Raw genomic sequence first — 12974 nt, 5'->3', positions numbered from 1 at the left:
TCATTTCTGATATCCCATTTTATAACCCTAATTATATCTTGCCTTTTATCTCATTTTTTTAATTTTTAAATTTTTTATTTCTTTGGTGGTATTGGGGTTTGAACACAGGGCCTCATGCTTGTTAGGCAGACACTCTATCATTTGAGCCACTCCAGCAGCAACAGTCATTTTGCTGAGCTAATTTTATTATAGAAAAATATTTTTTTCTGTGAGAGAAACTCTTTTTTTTCTAACCAAAAGAAATTACATTTTTTTGAAAATATGTGAGTCAACCTGACCTTTCACATTTTGACCAAACACACTCTATGTTCATATTCCCACAACAGAAACTCTCAATATGTAAGATGGACAGAAGGACAAGCTTATGAATATTCTGTGCATTACTGTAGTTTTAAAAAATTTAGCGAAATCGTGTTTCTTTAAAATGCTCTGTCTTGCTCAAGTGGCCAGAGGATGACAAGATTTCAGATTGCTCTGTTGACAATACTAATCAGAAAACCAAAACCGAAAACGGAAGTTTCCTTCTAATTAAAGTAGATAAGGGCAGGTTTTACCTCTAATTAAAACAAAAATTAGCAATTCAAAACTTAAACCTGTGCACAGAAAACATTCTCGATTCAAATATGTATACTTTGCAAAACTCTCATTCTACTTCTGATTTCTGTTTGGTAGGTGGATGGGATGTGGGATGGCAGAAAAAGAGCAGAAAAAGTCTAAAAAGACTTAAAAGAAATTGCATGTTTAAATATACAAGAGTTTCCATTAGGTTATACTAAGGAGTGAATAAAAAGGAAGCCGGGAAGTGTTTCCAGTAATTCCAACTCAAAAGTATATCTCACAGAAAATCATATAATTTACAAACAGACTTTAAATCATCCTTTGTAGACATTTTACCTTTCTTCCCCTGCACTTATTAAGCAGCTAATTATCAATTAGCACAATTCCAGCATGTTCTAGCTACTTAACTCAGTACAGATTAAAGTATAAAAAAGCAGTTTATGCTCAAAAACTAGAAATAATACTAGCCTTTCAGCTGAGTGTGCTTGTGTGTCATGTATTGGCCATGGGAGAGTGAGATCAGAATTGTGGTCACATAAAGTACATATTTATGTGTGCCTGCCATGTGTGAGACCCTGCACCTTGAAGAATTAAATATGGACTACAAAGGGAAAATTCCTGGTTAGTGTAAGCATAAATAAAAAACCAATGTTTTCTTTGTGTTAATCATTAATTAAAAACCTATACAAAAAAGTTTAGCAACACCTGGCATTTTGTTCTTTTGTGAGCAAGGAAGTCCTCATTTATTTCAGAGCTTAGTTTTAAATTTTATTTTTGAGTCTAAATACCTGTTCTAGAGAAGAAAATAGAAGAGATAAATGAAATTCCACATCTATTGATGTGAGAGATCTCTAAGTTTCTATTACTATCCCAAACTCAGTTAAGCTGTTTTTTAGTCTCCTATAAATCAAGTAGTGAGAAATGAGAACAAAGGAAAGAAATCACATCTCTGGAGTCTGCTAATTAATTGAAATTTGTGATTCTTAGGTGCATTTTCAATTCTCCTCTTTAGGAAATGCATTCTCTCTGGGTATCATATTATGGAATCAAAGTGTTTTCCTATAAATTCAGAAAGTAAACCATTCTTTTTTGTTATTGTCATTGTGCTGGATGGGGTACATTGTGGCATTTACAAATGTTCTTGCAATATATCAAATATATCATACTTGAATTCACCCCCTCCATCATTCTCCTTTATCCCCTTCTCCCACCATTCCTGGAATTGTTTCAACAGGTATCATTTTTCCATTTACATACCATTCTTTAAAATATTAGTCAGCTTTCCAAAGAAGTCATTCTTTTAACACTCCTGATAATGAACTAAAATTGGATCCTTTTATTTAATCAAAACTCAGCTAGAAAAGTGAAAGAAGTCTAACATTCAACAACCAAAGAAATTATACCAATTACAAAAACAAGTACTACTTATGGGACCATGTTTGCTAGTAAACCAAGTCTAAAATATCCAATTTATACTCAATTTCTGCTTTTTTTCCATACTCTGTCAGAATATCCTGATCTAGAAAACTAAAGAACTAAAACACCTTTACTTTATTTCACAATTTGTTCATAATCAATATAAATACATTACTGACCTTAATTCCAGCCAGCAGTCACAAGTTGGATCAGATCAATAAAACTGAAAGAGAGAGAGAGAAAGAGAGAGAGAGAGAGAGAGAGAGAGAGAGAGAGAGAGAGAGAGAGAGAGAGAGAAAGGCCTGGTAAATTAAATCAGTTGGACAATTCAGCCTTTCTTTTTACTAAGGAGAAAAGTCAAAAGTTAAGTGACTTGTTCTTCACAAAATAAAATTTACTGGCTAACAGGCACCCATTTACAACATACAGGGGCTATTTATAATAACACTGTTTAAAGTATTGTCAGATTTCATTTCAAAACATACAATAATTTCCAAAATTGGGTCCTATTTTCATTTTAGTAGTGTTTTATACATTTAAAGAGTTCTTATATTCTAAAACATACAATAAAAAAAGAATTTTTATCACATTCTATTCCTCCTAATGTGCTCCATTACTCTTGAAAGACATTTAATTAAAAGCAATAAGCCGGGTGCTGGTGGCTCATACCTGTAATCCTAGCTACTCAGGAGGCAGAGATCAGGAGGCTCCCAGTTGGAAGCCAGCCTGGGCAAATAGTTCATGAGACCCTATCTTGCAAAAACCCTTCACAAAAGAAGGGCTAGTAGAGTGGCTCAAGGTGCAGGCCCTGAGTTCAAATCCCAGCACAGGAAAAAAAAACAATAAAATGGATTTGTTTGGATTCTGCCATAGACTGAATGTTTATGTACTCACCCTGCGTAATTCACATGTTAAAATCTTTATCCACAATGTAATAGAACTGGAGCTGGGACCTTTGGGAGGTGATTAGTGCCCTTATGAAAGTTAGAACACAGAAAACTCCTTTATCCCTTCAGTCATCTGAGGCAACAGACTCTCATCCAATGCTGAATTAATGAGCTTAGACTTCCCAGCATCCACAGCAGTGAGAAATAAGTTTCTATTGTTCATAAGCTGCCTTGTCTATGGTATGTCTGTTATTATAACCCCAACAGACTAAGCCAAATCCTTAATCTCATTTAATAGTCACAGAGAATATGTAGACTATTTGTCCAGAACCATCAATCAGTCCAAAGACTGCAAAGTTCAATCAAGACAATTCCATTAGCAATTTGTCAATCTTCCCACTCATCTACTATTCCTAAGGCTTACCATTAAAATATGCTGAGAAGTAACTATGTGGAAAAGCAATTTGGCAAAGGAAAAATAACAAAGAAGGTAAATGAAGGACAAAAGCAACACCCCTCTCAAAAAAAAAAAAGTGACAAAAACCACCCAGTCCTTTGGACAAATAACAAAGAAAACAATTTCAGAACAAGAGTGAGATTCTTCACTTGTTTCAAGGAGCATCTATGGCAAAATCTCCAATTAAAAAACAAGTTAGGTTCTAGAAATATTTGTGAGTTAATTGGTTGAAAGTTAGTGTATGTTCACCTACATGTCAGAAATGTTTCATTATTAAACAATTAGGCTAAGTTCCAAAACTAAATGAACCTAAAACAGTGATTATTCAATAAAAAATATGAAATAATATAAGATAAATGCTAGTAAACAACAAAAATACAATTGGATATGGAATAGTTGAATTTTAATCTTAAGGACAGGTGCTTAGGGAAAGTGAGCTTTTTGTGTGTAAGAATGAAATGGCAGGTTGATATATCTGTTTACTTTTTTTAACAAAAGATCTGGGGACACAATAGAGGACTATACCTTTAGTATGTCTACCTTAATTTCAAACACCTGATGTTATTTTACTTTGACAGAAATATCATCCTATATCTGAATAAACCAAATAGCTCCCCAACTGTCATATGGCTCTCCAGGTTATAAAGTAAACTCATGGGAAATATTTCAACGTATGGAAAAAACAACAACAACAACACAACAATATCCATTAGGCATCATACAATCACAAATTTAAAGTATTTTGCAGCTTCAAAATTTGGTCATGTTATATGCTTTTAAATGAGATCATAGTTTTACAAAGTAAAGTCTTTGGTATTGTTTATACAAGACTGCCAATACTGGATGAAAATTGGTGTGGAATACGAAATAAGGGTGACAGTATCCATAGTGACGCTAAGGTTTGAGAACTGGGCAGTATCTAACATCCACAAATTCAAGTAGTAAGTAGTTCCGAGTTTCCAAGAATTAAATAAAAACAGTGTTTCATTCAATTCGTGTGTATTATTTTTCAAAAGACCATTAAGCTGTTAGTACATAAATACTTACTATGCTAATTAAATGGAACTGTGAGGTAAATCTTTTGACTCAGAGGAGTCACGAAAATAAAATTACTCAGGTATGAAGGGTGCCATAAACTAAGAAAGTTTGGAGCACTCTCTATAAGTGAATATTTTTTAAAATGTTTTGTTACACAAATTTAAAGAAAAGAAAAAGCAGGAAAAATTAAAAACCACAAAAAGCACTGAAGGATAGAGAAAGAAGAGAGCCTGACAAATATGTTCTTACTTAAGAAGAAACATGTTAGAAGACTGGCAAGAAAACTGGTTCATCACACAAGAGGCTGGGTACATGCACACTATTGTGTGTGCAAGAGGTGGCTAAATAGTACACGTGAACATGGGTGATGAAAGAAAGAGACAAATAGTGAGCACCCCATATATGTGCATTTCAATCATGTTGATCATCAATCACCATCTTCTAAAGAAAAGGAGATAGGGGTTGGGGATTTAGCTCAGTGGAAGAGTGCTTGCCTGGCAAGTGCAAGGCCCTGAGTTCGGTTCCCAGCACCAAAAAAAAAAAAAAAAGAAAAGGAGATACTAGAAAAAAGATTTCTATTCAGATTCAAGTATTCACTAGAAAAAGTGATGAGTAATGTGGGTGTACTTAACACCACAGAACTGTGCCCTTACAAATGGCTAAAATAGTAAATTTCATGTTTACATATATTTTACCACAATAAAAAAGTGATTCTGTGATTCCAGTATCTCTCATGGCATATAGAAATTAAATCTGTAGTCATTTAATGCATATTGAGTGATGAATCCTGGTTTGATACCACCACTTAACTCAAAGGATTTAAGGGGAAAGTGGTTCACCAGGAAAGCCTACATGGAAATGCCCATTTCTTTTTGTGCAGTTTTAAGCTTCAATTTCCATATTATCACAGACACTTCTCACTAAGTAAGAGTTCATTGGCATATTAGATAAAGGATCTTTTATTTTTAATATTCTCCTAAAAAGGATTTTATTTCTTTGACATGCACTTCCAAATATATACTTTCTTAGTAAAAATAGAATGACTGTAGGCGGAATTTTTCAAAAGTCATGAGTATGAAACACAGCCCTACATTAAGTGTTCTCTGTGATTGGGAAGACACTACAACTTTCCCCTCTCTACACCAATGCCTCCAAGTCTCAACACTAAAAAATTCTGTTTTCAATATAGAGTCAAATACAAACTTTATTTAAAAATGCAAATGAGATTTTTAACTATGTGGACATTGTATTTGAACTTGTAGGCTTAGCGAGGTGTTCAGCACAGAGAAGAGTCAAAAATATTACCAAATAAATGAAGGTATTTAGAGTTGTACTTTTATGATTCTTTGTTAAATTTAATGAAGCTGTTGGGAATTCCCATCTTAGTGGAAACAAGTAAAAAAGAAAGAATCCTATCCTTACCCCACTTGCCCTCTACTGAAAACATCTTAAATAACTTATTTTGGGAAAACTGGATATCAACATGCAAGAGAATGAAATTGGACCTTTATCTTCTGCTATGCACAAAAATCAGCTGAAATGTATTAAAGATTTAAATGTAAGACTCCTAGGGAAAAATGAAACAAAACAAAACATAGGATGATAGCATGCTGGCATTTGCCTTGACAATGACATTTTGTATATAATACCAAAACTCTAGCAGCAAAAGCTAAAGTAGTTAAGTGGAGTTGCATCAAATTGCCCAGAAAAAGAAACAACCAGTAAAATAAAAAGGTAATCTACAGAATGGGAGAAAATATTTGCCAACCACATGTCTAACAAGTAGTTAATATCCAAAATATATAAGGAATGCACCCAACTCAATAGCAATAAATAAACAAATAAATAAACACACAAAACAATCTGATTAAAAATGAACAAAGGACCTGAATTAATATTTTTTGAAGAAAATATAAAAACTGGTCAACAAGTAAGTGAAAAGGTGCTCAAATCAACTAATCAGGGAAATGTGAATCAAAACCACAATGAGCTTTCACCTCACATATGTTTTAAAATTACTACCTCTAAAATGTTAAAAGATAAACAAGTGTTGGCAAGGATGTGGAGGAAAGAAAACACACATAGTGCTGTGGTAATGTAAATTGGTACAGCTATTATGGAAAATAGTATGGCAGTACCTCAAAAAATTAAAACAGTGACTATCACATGACCCACAAGTCATGCTTCTGGATATCTACCCAAAGGAAATGAAATCAGTACCTCAAAGAGTTTTCTGCAATCCCATGTTAACTGCAGCTTTATTTACTTGTAAGATATCATGCTAAGCAAAATAAGGAAGACACAAAAAATACTGCATGATCTCACATAGAAAATGTAAAAAAACAGAAACAAAAAACAAAAGCTGAACTCATAGAAGCAAAGTAGAATGGTGGTTATCAAACATGGGTGGTTCAGGGAATAAGGCGATACTGGTGAAAAAGTACAGTCATAGGATGAATAAGCCCAGACACCTCATGTACAGCATTGTGACTGTGGCCAGTAATTTCTTAAAGTGCACTGGAAACTTGCTAAGGCAATAGTGTTCAAGTGCTTTCATCATAAATAAGTAAATAAATAAGTAAATGTAACCATGTGAGGAGATAGGCAGGTTTATTTGCTTCACTATGTATGTATATCCCAAAATATCATTTTGGATACTCTAAATATGTAGATTTTTTTATTTAAAAATATCTAATGGAAACAAACCCGTGAGGAAGAACAGTTGTTAATTTCTGACCTCATGAACTCACGTTGTGCTATGGCTTTTATTTGTGCATTTGCTTTGTTTTTTGATTGTAAGAGGAGCACTTCTATTTGCAATGCCAAGAACAGCTGCTTTTTAAATAACTTTAAAAATCCAACCCTGTTATTGAACAAACAGGTACAAAATAGTGAAGATTTATGTTGCCCTAAGGCTCAGTCCTCACTGTGAACATCTGCCATTTCAAACACATAGGTCAAGACTTTTTGTGTAGGATTTTGCTAAACAATGCCCTAAGCATAACTCAAGTGAAATTCTTTTTAGTAAGATTCAGCATCTGTTTCCAGGCATCTTAATGTATCAGCATACTAAATGTACAATTTCTCTATCTTCTTTCTTTCCCCTTATACCTAAAAGCTAGGGAAATGTCAGAAAACAATCTTTAGAGTTAATTGATATAGCTTTTCTTTCTTTGTCCAATGAGAAATTATTTCATGCCCACACATTATAAGGCATACAGTGATGGGCAGATAATACTATAAACCATATATCAAACTGATAAGTCAGTATGCTTACTTATGCATCACAAGGAATAAAAGTTGAAAACAGCAGATATATTTTAGCTATTGGATTATCAGGTCAATTGTCAATTGAAAACCACTTTTCACACTTCTTCCTATGTGTCTCCCTTGTTCAAGTTACACTTGAGTTTTGATTTACAGAAACTGTTACTGCTTAGATAACAAGGAAAGTTACTGAGCTACAGTTTACAGAAACAAATGTTGGGAATAATGCAGCTATAAAACACTAAAATTTAATTTTAATCTTAAAATATAAATTGATTTCTACTTGTTTATAACTCTTGTATTTTAGATATTGGAGTAGGCTAAAAAAATTGTTTAGCATTTTGAGGACCCAATGATCTTTGCCGTTAAAGACTTATTCAGAATCTACTGGGGTAAGGGTAGTTGTGAAAAAGTCAAAAGCCTAAAAGCAGTGATGCAAAGCAAAATATGTCTGTTGTCAAAATGAAATACCAAAAAGTCATGGGAGAGCAAAGCGGGGTAGAGGGGAGCCAAAATCCCTTTGTGTAAAGATTCACAGAAGAAGGGAGACTGAAGAAGGGGGATCACCAGTTCAAGGTCAGCATGGGCTACATAGTTTCAATAAATAAATGAACAAATTAAAAATAAAGATACAAAGTAACAATTTGAAAAGGCTATATAATTAAATGTTTAATTCTATGGCTAAAGTGAACCACCAAAGGTTTTAAATACAAGCATGGCATAATTAGGAAATTTGAGCCAGTAACTCTGTGAATTGGATCCAATCTAGGGAGAGATTAAAGAGGAATAGTCAGTCTTACCTAGGTGGCTTCTGCATTCCAAGTGAATGGTTATGAAATGCTAATTTTGGTACAGACAGTGACAGTAGAGAAAGAGTGTTTCATCTATTACATTGGTGTGTGTACAGCCTGCCAACAAAATATGGGTGGCTTATAAAAGAGAAATTTATTTTCCTACAGTTGTGGAGGTTGGAAGACTAAGTTCCAGGGAGCCAGCATGACAGAGTTCTAGTGAGGGCTCTCTTCCTAACTTATAGATGGCTTCCTACCTTCTCATTGGGTCCTTAAACGGAAAAAGAGAGAAAGATATGATGGGCTTGGAGAAGTCCAGACATCTCTCTCTTTTCCTCTTACTATAAGGCTACCAATTCCATTGCATTTGAATGTAGCATTTGTGAACTCATTTAACTTTAATTATTTCCTAAAATCTCTATTTCTAAATTGAATCATATTGGGGGTTAGGACTTCAACATATGAATGGAGGAGAGGCACGATTCATTCCATTACAATATGTCAAACTTACAGGATGCAGGGATTGATTGGATAGGAAAAGCACAGAACAGAGTAAAGAAGCCAAGAGGATTCTGAAAGTTTGAGACAAATACATTCCCAGAAAGGTGGTGGTATTCTTCAAAACAGGGAAGGCGGAAGGAAGATCAGGTTGCTGGAACAAGGGTCTTTATTAGCACATTAAGGTTGAGTTTCTGGCAGAATAATTAATGGAAGATATTCATCAGACAATTGACCTGTTTGTGGAGGGTATGATTTTATGTGATAGGTAAGAGAGTGAAATCTTAAAATGAAAACAAGACAAAAATAAGAATTAAATTAGCATAGACTATATCAACATAAAATCAGAAATCGTTGCACATCACAGAATTAGGTCATCTATCTAGCCAGCCACATAATTATATATTTAATCACACTTTGCCTTGACAAGTAGGCATAACATTCATGAAAGTACTGACTGCTTGTAAGCCCAGAATGTTCTTTATTAATGCCAAATCCTGCCGGCCCAGACTGTGGGCTGCTCTGGGTCAGTGATCCAGCAAATCTATGTCCGTATCCCAAGCACTTAGTGTGGTATATGGCACAAAGACAGGCATCTGTAAATGGGGATGAGTCATTATCCGGAAAAAGAGGCTGAGTCATGGCCACTCCAACGAATTTCCCCTCTAGACGCTGTATTTTTCATCTGAAACAACAATGTACGTAGGAAGCAAGGCCCCAGGTACAGCTCCTAATGGGATGTTCTGTACTCTGTTATGTTTGTTGTAGCTGCAGTAACAAAGTCTAAAGAAGTTACAGCTTGAGAAGACCAGCTTGATGCTGGGAAATTGGACCTAATTCATCCATCTACTGTCACAATACTGAAAAAAAAAATGACTGGATGATGCAGCAACTAGAAATAATAGTATCATTTAAAGTGAAGAATGCCAAAAACATGGAATTTTTAAATGAAAACTAAAGTATTATTTCTAATGCAACAACAGTAATAGGAAATGAGCATTGAGTGCTTCATATAACCCAAGACATTGTACAAAGCATGTCACGTGCATTATGGGTTTAATCCTCACAAGATCGAATACATCGGATAGTACTAATATTCCCAGGACATGAAGATTTCAAAGATTAAATATCTAGCACCAATGAGAAGATGCAGATTCAGAATTAACTGATATTACACCAATATCTTTAAGAAAAAAATAATAAAAATCAGAGATAAGGTGAAAAGCACACATGTATGTGGGCTTGTGGCAGTATATATATATATATATTTTTTTTTTCATCTTTTGATTTTAAGTTTAGGACATTGATAAATTTTCCTAACTGTATGATTCCCCAAGGAATTCTGGCACATTCACATTCAAGCAGAAACAGGAGAGGCAAAAATCTTTGGAGAAACCATATGAAAGAAATGATGAATTTCTAAAATGGAAGGTCCCCAGTCTGCTGTAATTCTTTCAAAAGAATTTTCAGTTGGACCAACATTTTGGAAGATGTCATTCTTTAGTTAGCTCAAAGATCTATGGCAAAATAAGGCCTTAGGTATTCTCACTCAAGGTCCTTTCATTTTACCTTTTTAATTTTTATTTTATCAATGTTAGTTTAAGATGTTAACCTGCTGAAGGCCTATGATGAAAAACTGCAGTAAGAAGTATGCTTTATCTTGAGTTAAACTGTGTCTAGCTGGCTCTTTGCCCACTTGCATAATGAGGAAATGCAGTTGACTGACAAATCTATAAAGATCAGTAAGTAATTTTTAGGAGCAAAACCCAAATAAACTAATTTTTAGCAGATTTTGCTTACTAAAATCATTAAGCTTTAAACTCTGAGTTTTCCCTTTGAAATAGTTTCATAGTAAAATGAATATATTACTAATTATTTGCTGAAAATCTTTAATGAACATCTTTTCATCAATGCTCAGGTTTACAACTGAGCTGCATAAAAATGTGGAACATACCTAATGTACACGTAAGACAAACAGTATATTTCTGTGTCTAACTTCAGGATGCTTTGTAAGATTAAAGCCACTACCTAGGTTTTCTCCAAAATTCACAAAGTACACATTCTTGTTTTGACATCTGACTGAATTTCAAAGGAATGTACAGCTATCGTCAATCCTTAAACAATAAAGCAAATCTGTCCCCCAAAGCTCTAATTTCCTGAAAACTCTAGTGAGGTCCTAGCAGACCAAGCTGGAGCATTCCACACGTGGTTGGACTTGGGTCTCTAAGCCCAGGTATTCTCTTGTGTGAGTCCAGGTATATTAAAATTCAATTCCAGCATAGTTCAATTAAACAATTGCACATTCCCTAAAGAGATATTAAAAGATTGTTTTCAGAACTATTCATACAAAGAATATTGTCATCCATCTTAATATTCCTATTGCATTTCATGGTATGTATAAGGGACAAAAAAAGAATTCCAAGGTAATCTGTATATTACAGTAGAAAAGTCTATGCTTGGTATAAATGTAGCAGCTACAAAAATTAAGATTTCTTAAAAGTCTGAAAGCATTAATGTAGGATACAGATCTGCTGTTGCTAGGGGTTTCTCAGATTACATTGTCCTACAGCTAACAAAAGGTTGATACTTTAATTTTCTCCCAAGTATTGCTGGACCAAAAAGTGTGAGAGTGAAATTAAAAGACCATAATTTTTAACTTTACATCTTTTTCCCTATTACTCACATGCAGGCAACTTCTTTCAACTATGTATTTAAAACTATAAGCAGAATGTTAAAAATGGTGGCCAAATTCCTAATGTGGTCCATTTAGTAGTGCTGAATAGCTAAATAGAAGGCTAATAGCCTGACTGAACCAAGACACATCTTTGTCATTATTTTACAGTAAGGATGTTTTCTCAAGCAACTGGGATACACTTAGGAATGCTATTAACTCTTTTAACAATGTGTTTTTGAATACCTGCATCATGGTAGGCAGGCACTTTTCTAGCCCTGAGATGTAATGGTGGTAAGTTATCAGCAAGTTTCCTTCCCTTTTGGAGTTTACATTCCTACACTGAAACACAAATTTGGAAAAGAATGATGAGTGCTAAGAAGAAAATAAAGCAAGGTAAGAGATGAGAGAATGAGTGGTAGTTAGGAGTTTTCTCCATCTCAATAATGTAAGCAGAAAGAAAGCAATAGAAGCTGCAATGTATTTATCACACAACAAAGCTAGGCACTAACCTGTTGCCCTTTAAGAGCAGAACATTTTAACCAGCAGATTCATAATCTACAACTGTTCAGTCACTGATCAATCATATGGATGCCAGTTTAAAAGTGCAAATGTAACCGACTAATGTAAATTCTGAAAGTACCAAGTTGGGGATGAGTGTGGGGTTTTAGAAGTAGAGTGAATTCCAACAGCAAAACTAGTAAAACCAGCATGTTTGTAGGATCTTAAGTTCTTTTGCATATATGGTCTTGATTAATTCTGGAAGTGAAGGTACAGCTATTGTCTTAGTTTATTGGCTCTGACTCATCATCAGGCATGACACCTGCTTCCCAATGAAAGTTAATGGTCCTCAATTGTTCTCTTGACAAAGTGTCAAATGTCATCCAAGAAAGAAAACAACCCAGAGAAAAAGGAAACCACAGGCCTAATGTTTGATTTTTTTTATCCAATGAAATGTTCCCAAACTTTGGCTTAAAAAAAAAGTTTCAGAAAGTGAGCCCTGTAATCCCTCTACAATGAACTGATTAACTCTTCTTATTTGGGGTGAAACACAAAATTATTTATAACACACCACTCATTAACTTCCTACTGGTACATGAATCTTCAGCCAGTTTTCAGAGAGGAAATAAGCTTCAACAAGCAGCCAGGCAACACCCCCATCTTTGCTCCATGTGACTCACATGAAGACAGCTGAATTAGCCAGCACAGCAGGTCACCCTGTCACTTCAGGGACGAATTAATACTTGGTGGACCTACTGCCATGGCAGAGTAACCATAGTTGCTCATTAACTCAAAGAAAGTCAACAGGTGTCTCCCTTTCTGTTATGAGTAACCCAGTTACCAACTTCTGTTGTGTGTGTCACAATTGCAGTCATGCTACACAATTACTG

At 34.5% G+C, this 12974-nt stretch overlaps 1 protein-coding gene across 3 annotated transcripts in view; it reads right to left on the bottom strand.

The window, feature by feature from the left end:
• The window catches only part of Map2 (microtubule associated protein 2), a 260585-nt gene that overhangs the window by 194481 nt on the left and 53130 nt on the right, over window positions 1-12974 (bottom strand). For 2 of the 3 annotated variants that reach the window (XM_074071602.1, XM_074071605.1), the window contains exon 2: window positions 2154-2197. The exons of the other annotated variant lie outside the window; for it this stretch is intronic. The gene's annotated coding sequence lies outside the window, so the exon portion shown is untranslated. The remainder of the gene's footprint in view (window positions 1-2153; window positions 2198-12974) is intronic. 3 annotated transcript variants of the gene reach the window in all.

Source organism: Castor canadensis, chromosome 4, assembly GCF_047511655.1.
Source record: "Castor canadensis chromosome 4, mCasCan1.hap1v2, whole genome shotgun sequence".
NCBI classification, from domain to species: domain Eukaryota; kingdom Metazoa; phylum Chordata; class Mammalia; order Rodentia; family Castoridae; genus Castor; species Castor canadensis.
The sequence above is the reverse complement of the archived record's forward strand: the minus strand, read 5'-3'. Positions and strand labels throughout refer to the sequence as shown.